Source organism: Dipodomys merriami, unplaced genomic scaffold (assembly GCF_024711535.1).
Source record: "Dipodomys merriami isolate MVZ:Mamm:240054 unplaced genomic scaffold, mDipMer1.0.p SCAF_13, whole genome shotgun sequence".
NCBI classification, from domain to species: domain Eukaryota; kingdom Metazoa; phylum Chordata; class Mammalia; order Rodentia; family Heteromyidae; genus Dipodomys; species Dipodomys merriami.
This window is the reverse complement of record NW_027202604.1, coordinates 38,542,960-38,551,633: the sequence shown is the minus strand read 5'-3', so window position 1 is coordinate 38,551,633 and position 8,674 is coordinate 38,542,960. Positions and strand designations below refer to the sequence as shown.

General features: G+C 57.6%; 1 protein-coding gene across 2 annotated transcripts in view; it reads left to right on the top strand.

Moving 5' to 3' along the window:
• Positions 1-4,274: 4,274 nt before the first annotated feature.
• The window catches only part of LOC138824815 (transcription cofactor vestigial-like protein 4), an 85,569-nt gene continuing 81,169 nt past the window's right edge, over positions 4,275-8,674 (top strand). Inside the window, exon 1 of one of the 2 annotated variants that reach the window (XM_070019138.1) lies at positions 4,275-4,378. The gene's annotated coding sequence lies outside the window, so the exon portion shown is untranslated. Of the gene's footprint in view, positions 4,379-4,882; positions 4,957-8,674 lie in introns of those variants that run through there. The other variant, XM_070019139.1, reaches the window with a different exon arrangement.

Sequence of the window (8,674 nt, the reverse complement as noted above, 5' to 3'; positions counted from 1 at the left end):
AGACTCTTTTTTTTTTTTTTTGTCGGTCATGGGGCTTGAACTCCAGGCCTGGGCGCTGTCCCTCAGCTCTTCAGCTCAAGGTGAGCGCTCTACCACTTGAGCTACAGCGCCACTTCCGGTTTTCTGGTGGTTTATTGGAGATAGGAGTCTCATGGTCTCTCCTGCCCGGGCTGGCTTTGAACTGCGATCCTCAGATCTCAGCCTCCTGAGTAGCTAGGATTACAGGCGTGAGCCACCAGCGCCCGGCTTCTGTGAGACTCCTATCTCCAATAAACTACCAGAAAACCAGAAGTGGTGCTGTGGCTCAAGTGGTAGAGCGCTAGCCTTGAGCTGAAGAGCTGAGGGACAGCGCCCAGGCCCAGGGTTCAAGCCCCAGGACCAACCAAAAAAAAAAAAAAAAAAAAAAAAGAAAGGGAAATCACTTCCAGTAGATGGGAACAGGTCATCATTGGATGAGAATGACCTTTTCCTTTGTTTGACTCTCACTGTCCTGCCCAGTCTGGCTCCAGATTCTGGCCTCAAGGGCTTCTTCTGCGTCAGTCTTCCACGGAGCTGGGACTAGAGGAGCGCTCCATGGTACCTAGCTTCTAACTTCTCATAGTTTTACTGCAGATGGATATGCCCTTAAAATTATGTCCTTCCTTCCTTCCTCCCTCCTTTCCTTCCTTCTTCCTCCTTTCCTCCCTCCCTCCCTTCCTGGGGTTTTGAACTCAGGCCTCTGTACTCTCGTGCTTAAGCTGTGCCTCCAACCTTTTCTACTGTTTTTTTTTTTTTTTTGGTTGATTGTGGGGCTTGAACTCTGGGCCTGGGCACTGTCCCTAGGCTCTTCAGCTCAAGGCGGGCGCTCTATCATTTGAGCCACAGCGCCACTTCCGGTTTTCTAGTGGTTTATTGGAAATAAGAGTCTCACGGACTTTCCTGCTCGGGTTGGCTTTGAACCGTGATCCTCAGATCTCAGTTTCCTGAGTAGCTAGGATGACAGGCATGAGCCACCGGTGCCCAGCTTACTCTGATTTTTTTTTGAGTTAGTGTTTGTTTTAAATCTGACCAAGTGGATACTTTGATCCTCCTATTTATACTTTCCACTGAGATGACACATGTGTACCACAACACCCAACTTCTTCTGTTGAGATGGGGGTCTCATAAACCTTTTTTTTTTTTGAGAGTGGCTTAGAAGTGTGATCTTCCTGATTGTTGCATCCCCAGTAGCTAGTTTTATAAGTATGTGGTGCCAGACTCTTCATTTCTTTCTTTTTGTCAGTCACAGGGCTTGAACTCAGGGCCTGGGCACTGTCCAGAGCTTTTGTGCTCTACCATTTTGAGCCACAGTTCTACTTCTGGTTTTCAGTGGTTTATTGGAGATAAGAGTCTCATGGACTTTCCTGCCTGGGCTGGCTTTGAATTGTGATCCTCAGATCTCAGCCTCCTGAGTAGCTAGGATGACAGGCATGAGCTACCAGGTGTCCGGCTCTTCATTTTTAGGCTACTGATGGATTATTTTGCTGCATGTGACCTTTTGGAACCTACTCTTGTCATTTAAGTGTCCAGGTTTGCCTGTGCTGCCGTGGATCTTTGTGAGTTCTCAAAGACTGAGTCGTTCTGGTTCCCATCCTCCTCTTTCCTTCCTTCCTTCTCTCTCTCCCTGTTTCTCTCTCTTTCTTTCATCAGTCATGGGGCCTGGGCGCTGTCCCTCAGCTCTTCAAGGTGAGCATCCTAGCACTTGAGCCACAGCACCATTTCTGGTTTTCTGGTGGTTCATTGGAGATAAGAGTCTCAGGGGCTTTCCTGCCCAGGCTGGCTTTTATGTTAGGTTTTTAAAAAAGAGGTAGCCGAGTAAGAACTGCACCAGCACGCATGTGGTATTCAGGTAAGGGGTAGGTTTATTCGGTAGACCTGCTGGGACCAGGCAAGGTTGGCACTCCATGCGGCTGGCAAAAGAGAGAGGAAAGAAAGGAAAGAGAGAGAAAAGAGCTAGAAAAGAGCAGAGAGAGCAGAGAGAGCTAGAAAAGAGCAGCGAGAGAGATAGAGAGCTAGAAAAGAGCAGCGAGAGAGGGCAGAGAGAACTAGAAAAAGAACAGAGAGAGAGCAGAGAGAGAGGTATAATAGAGCAGCGAGAGAGGTAGCTGAGTAAGAACAGCAGCACTCACGCGGTATTCAGGTAAGGGGTAGGTTTATTCAGTAGACCTGCTGGGACCAGGCAAGGTTGGCATGCCACATGGCTGGGAAAGGCCTGGGAATGAGAGAGAGCTGGGAAAGAGAGGAAAGAGCTAGAAAAGAGCAGAGAGAGCTAGAAAAGAACAGAGAGAGAGAGTCTGGGCCTGGGCTAGCCCTTATCTAGGGTATGGGCGGGTATGGCCACATCAAATTCAGATGTGACCTCAGCGGATGCAGATGTGACCTCTTCCAGGTGTCCCAGTTGCCTAGGTAACGGAGGAGGGTGGAGCACACTGAGTAGCTAGGATGACAGGTGTGAGCCACCGGCTGAGGCTTCCTCCTGTAGCTTTCTAGCAAATCATTCTTATGGTTATTTTCCTTTGGCCCTCCTTCATACCACTAACAGCCAGAGTAAAACAATCTTAGGGCGCTCATGCCTGCAGATCCCAAGCCACACTTGTGCTAATGTAAGGCAAGGCGATTCTTCCTGGCTGAAGTCTGAGCAGTCACGGTCAGTTAAGATGACCCTCGGTTCCCATGATTTATCTGCAGAGTTCAGATCCCATGAGCAGCGATGGATGAGAAAGCTGCTTTCCAGCCCCACTGACCCCAGATGGAAATAATCTGGCAGGGAGCAGATGGTAATGTTGTCATAAAGATCCAGTGAGATAATGCTATCTGGGCGCACTTTGTAAACCCTAGGCCATTTTTATGAATGTGTGATTGTATTATTTTTGTTATTGCTGTTCATCTGCATGATGAAGGCAAATCCCTCTGTCATTAAGGTGAGCCTCTGTTTATACAATGCCCAGCAGGCCTGCAATGTGACTGGTCTATGAACACCTGTCTCTTCTGTAGCTTTTGCAATGGCTCTTCAAAGGAAGAGGCTTGATCTCTCTCTTTTTCTCTGTAGGTCCTGAAGCTTAAACTCTGGGCCTACGTGCTGTCCTTGAGCTCCTTTTGCTCAAGGCTAATGCACTATCACCACTACCAATTGAGCCACACAGCATCACTTCTGGCTTTTTCTGTGACTTAATTGGAGATAAGAATCTCACAGACTTTCCTGCCTGGGCTGGGGGCTGGCTTCCAACTCGATCCTTAGATCTCAGCCTCCAGAGCAGCTAGGATTACAGGTGTGATCCACAGGCGGCAGGCATATCTGTCTCATAGACCGGATAACCTGCCCAAAGTTCTACAATGACTGGAGTTGGAGCGATTAGAATCCAGGTTTGTCTAAACCTAGACCCCTGTGTTTCAATTCAGTGGACCCTGTCCAAATTTGGCAGGATAAAAATCTCTAATTTATGAACCTTCTCTGAATTCCCTATCCTAGTCAGACTACAACAGTCTAAAGAGAAAAAAAAAGCATTAGAAAGACTTCGAGCCTTCCCAGCCCAGGCCGGGAGTTTTCAGAGGAGCCAGGAAACGGAGGGGGGGGGGTAGTTAAATTGTCACGTGGATGGTCACACCTGGGGGGGGCCCTGTGCGGACCCTCGGGAGGACAGAGCGCCCCAAAGGGGCCACCAGACCCGGTCCCGCTTATCTGACAGCGCTGGGATCGGGGAGTTCCGGAGAGATCCGGTCACAGGTGGGAGCGCAGCGCGCAGGCTGACGAGCCAGCATGTCTTCCCAGAGCTCAAGCAAGCCGGCGCTGGCTTCGTGGTCCCATTCCGGCTCGCCCCAGCTCGGCCGGGGAAAGCCCTTCACGCAGGGAGGGCCCCCCCCACCCCCTCGAGCTAGGGGTTCGAGGTCAGCCTGACGCGCGTGGCGGCCGGGTGCGCTAAAGCAAAGGTGGTGTTGGCTGTGGCCGCGGGAGAAAGACCACGGCGGGGGGCGGCGCCGCCCGGGACGGGGCGCGCGGCACCCCGCAATCGCCTGGAGGGTCACGCGCCCGCGCCGGGGGGAAGCGGGCGCCCGCCCCGCCCCTGCGCGCCCCGCGCCCTCCCCCCGCCCTCCCTCGGTGACTGGGACTTCCTCCTCCTCCCCCTCCTCCTCCCCCGGAGCGGGCGCGGGCGCGGGCGGGGAGCCGGTGCGGCGCCGGCGGCGCGGTGTGCCGGGTGCCGAGTGAGTGCCCCGCGCGCAGTGCTCCGTGTGCGTGCGTGCGCGCGCGGGCTGCCATGGGAGGGCTTCGGGCCGCGTCCGAGCGCCCCCAGCCGCCGCGGCCCCGCTGACCCCGGGCGGCCCTGGGCACACACCTCCGGAGCCACGCGAGCGGGACCCTCAGGTGCGTGCGAGGCCGCGGGCGGGGGCGGCGCCCGGTGGAGCCGCGGAGGCGGCGGCGGGCGGACCCCGGGGCGCTGCGGCGCCCTGCGGCGGGGGCCGCGGGCTCGGACGCCCCGGCGCCGGGGAAGGGGCCGCGCCTGGCCGGCCCCGGAGCACGCTCCGACTGTGGTGCGCGTCCCGGAGACTCGGCCGGCGCGCCGGGTCCCGGAGCGCGTCCCCCGCCGGCGCGCGTGGCCGGGCCGGGCCGGGGTCGGAGCGAGGACGGCGGGGCGGCGGAGGACGCGCGGCTCCGGGGCGCACGAGGCCCCGCCCTGCTCACCTGGGCCCGGCCCCACCTGCTGGGCGCGAGGGGCGTGGCCTGGCGGCTCCGGCGGACCCCGGGTGAGCTCGGGCGGCGGCTCATTCCTGGGATTCCTGGCGCTCCGGTCCTCGGCGGGGCCTGCCCGGCGCGTGTGAGGGGCGGCCGGTGCGGGAGCGCGCCGAGCGTCCGCGCGCCCCGAGTGCGCGCCGCCCCCCGCCTTCCCTCGCGGGGGCCCCGGCCGGCCCGAGGCGGGCGAGGCGGCCCGGAGCCGCCCGGCGGTGAGTGCGGGGACAGCCGGCCGCGCCGGGGGGAGCCCGGGCCCGGGGGCCCGGGGCGGGACGGGCGCCGTCCTGCAGGAGGGGTGTTCTCGCCCCCGGCCGGACTTGGGGGCGGAAGAGCGTGGGATTGGCGGGGCGGCTCACCTCGGGCCGGGGTTCCGGGCGGGAAGGGGGGCCTCCGGGCCCGGTGGAGGGGTCCGGGTCGGTGTGGCAAGGCGTCCCGGGGATCGCGCGCCCCGCGTCCGCTGGGTCCTGGCCGGCGGCGAGCGCCGCTGCGTGCGGTTCGGCGCGGGGCCGCGCGGGGACGGCTGGGCTTGGGAAGGGGCCGCGGCTCCGACCTCCCCGCAGACTTCCCGCCCCGGCCGCACGCCCCGGCGCTCTTCCTTCCTGCCCGGGCCAGGCCTCGCCCGGGACTTCGCCGTTCTGTGGTCCCGCCGGGAGGGGACGTCGGAGGGTCCCCGGCTGGGTCCCCGGGCGCGCCGGCCGCCAACTTCGCCCTCGCGGGCGCCGAGCCCCGCCCGCGGGAGACGATGAAAGAGACGTCGCGTGGCTTTGATCCGGGCGCGGGCCGGGCTAATGGGAACCGGGCTGTCACCGCCCCGGGACCGGGGCCTGCTCTGCAGACCGGGAAGGCGGCTCCGGGCTCCGAAAACGGACAGGCCGCGGGGAGCGGCGCGGTTCGGATCCGGAGGCCGGGCAGCGGGCGGGGCTCCTGCTCCCCGTTACCCGCCCCTCGCCCCTCGCCGCCCGCTGGGGAGCTGAGGTGGATTTGGAGACGACGCCCTCCTCGGGGTCTCCCACCCCCGGGCAGCTTCGTGTGAGCCAGGGTTGAAAGGCGCCCTGCCCGCGGGGAAGGCGGCGCGCCCCTCCACGCGCCCCTCCACGGGCCCCTCCACGGGCCCCTCCACGCGCCCCTCCACGGACCCCTCCACGGACCCCTCCACGCGCCCCTCCACGGGCCCCTCCACGCGCCCCTCCACGGGCCCCTCCACGGACCCCTCCACGGGCCCCTCCACGCGCCCCTCCATGGGCCCCTCCACGCGCCCCTCCACGGGCCCCTCCACGCGCCCCTCCACGGACCCCTCCACGGGCCCCTCCACGCGCCCCTCCACGGGCCCCTCCACGCGCCCCTCCATGGGCCCCTCCACGCGCCCCTCCACGGACCCCTCCACGCACCCCTCCACGGGCCCCTCCACGCGCCCCTCCACGAACCCCTCCACGGACCCCTCCACGCGCCCCTCCACGCGCCCCTCCACGGACCCCTCCACGGACCCCTCCACGCGCCCCTCCACGGATCCTTCCCCGCGCCCCTCCACGGACCCCTCCACGCGCCTGGTGACCGGCTGCCTTCGAACTTGGGCCGCCCGGCCCTTGCGCAGTTTTTCTGTCCGTTCCCCCCACCCCCCTCCACTCTGGGCAGCAGCCGCGGCCTCACTGGAAGGGAGCGCCGGCTAATTTTATGTTGACCAAAAACACAATACAATTAAGAAGACAATTCCTGCTATAAATACCCCGCGGCCTGGCATTCCCGAGCCTGTGCGCGGTGGACGCCTGGCCGCGCCCTCCTGGAGATTTAATAAGTTTGAGTTCCAAGTCCACTTCCTGGCGTGCTTTTTAATTAGCCAGAGTTGTACCTAACTCTGCACGCGGGGCACCGTCCCGGAGCCCAGGAATTAGGGGGACAAGATGCCTTGGAAGTGTTGGCTGTGAGGGAATTTATGACGGAAGGGTTCCAAGGTTTGGAAATGTTTCATAAACTTAATTCTTGGCACCCTGGCTGATTTAGAATGTCGTTTGCTTTCTGATTTCACTAGTGTGTGTGTGTGTGTGTGTGTGAGTGTGTGAGTGTGTGTGTGCCTGGCTGATTTAGAATGTCGTTTACTTTCTGATTTCACTACTGTGTGTGTGTGTGTATACCTGTACACACACTCCTACTGGGGCTTGAACTTAGGGCCTGGCGCTGTTCCCTTATTAGCTCTTTATGTTCAAGGCTGGTGTGCTGTCACTTGGACCACAGCTCCACTTCTGACTTTTTTGGTAGTTAACTGGAGAGAAGAGTCTCATGGACTTTCCTTCCTGGATTGCGATTGTTTGTGCCACGATTCTCAGATCTCAGCCTCCTGAGGAGCAAAGATCACAGGTGTGAGTCACTGGTCTAAAGCTGATTTCTTTTTTTTTTTTTTTTTTTTTTGGGTCCGGTCGTGGGGCCTGAACTCTGGGCCTGGGCGCTGTCCCTCAGCTCTTCAGCTCAAGGCTAGCGCTCTACCACTTGAGCCACAGCGCCACTTCCGGCTTTTTTCTTTTTTGCTTATGTGGTGCTGAGGAATCGAACCCAGGGCCTCAGGCATGCAAGGCAAGCGCTCTACCACTGAGCCACCTTCCCAGCCCCTTCAGCTGATTTCAACTCTTCTTATGAACCTAACTTACGAAAGTAAAGCTTTTCCCTTTTAAATGTTCCTTCATGAAAATTCTTTTAAATTAACTCCTGATAGAGTCGGTTTTGTTAATTACCTATGTGACTGCCAAAACAAACCCAGGTTTTACTTTCTCTTTACAAGTATCTTTTCCCTCTAGAATCACTGTGCAGTTCATGGTTTTTCCTTTAATAAAATAGTGAGAATAAATAGTAAAAAGTATTTGGCAACACTGAGTATAACTAATAAAGTGATTTCAAGTTCAGGAGATAAGAGTCAAACAAATTGAATATTTAGGACATTGTGGTGTTCCTTTATTTTTTATTTTGTCAGTCATGGGGCTTGAACTCTGGGCCTGGGTGCTACCCTTCAGCTCAAGGCCAGCACTCTACCACTTGAGTCACAGCACCCCTTCTGGCTTCTTCTGCTTATGTGGTGCTGAGGAATCGAACCCAGGGCCTCATGCATGCAAGGCAAGCACTCTACCACTGAGCCACCTTCCAGCCCTTGCGGTGGTTTTTGACATACCAGTTTCTTGCCTCATTAAGAGGTGCTGTTTACAGGTAAAAGATTCTGGTGAGCCAGGTGCAGGCTGGCTTCAACTAACCACCAAAAAGCTGGAAGTGGAGCTGTGGTTCAAGTAGTAGAGCACCAGATGTGGGAGTTGAGCAGAAGGGGGAGTGCTGGAGGGCAAGCAGGCGCCTCCCCAGCCCTGCATGGGCTTTCCGTGGGAAGAAAAGACTGCATCACCAGATCTGGATGGTACTGTTGTGGTAGGAAGGTATACAGGAGACATTAAAACTAGGAAAACATCACCACCACCATTTCTTGTCTGGGATACAGTAGAATAGTTCTTTGGCAAAGAACCAAAGCCTTCTCGAATGTACTTTTTGAATCTCGTGCATCATGTCTGGGTAATTAGATTCATATTTCCATTATTCATATTTATCAACTTGGTAAAATTCATTTGCAACGCCAGGAACAGTCATTGCAGTGCTTGGGGGTGTGTGTGTGTCTTAGTGTATAAGTGTGTGTGTGTGTGTGTGTGTCTGTGTGTCTGTGTGTCTGTATCCATACAGGACATTGTTCTGCCTCTAACTATGTGTAAATGAATGTGCTTTGGGGGGGATGGTGTCTCTTTAGTACCTTTCTTTCTTTTGTAGTTTTACCTTTTTTTTCTTTTTTCTGTCCATCGTGGGGCTTGAATCAAGGGCTAGCACTCTGTCACTTTGAGCCACAGCACCACTTCTGGTTTTCTGGAGGTAAAGAGTCTCACAGACTTTCCTGCCTGGGCTGGCTTCGAA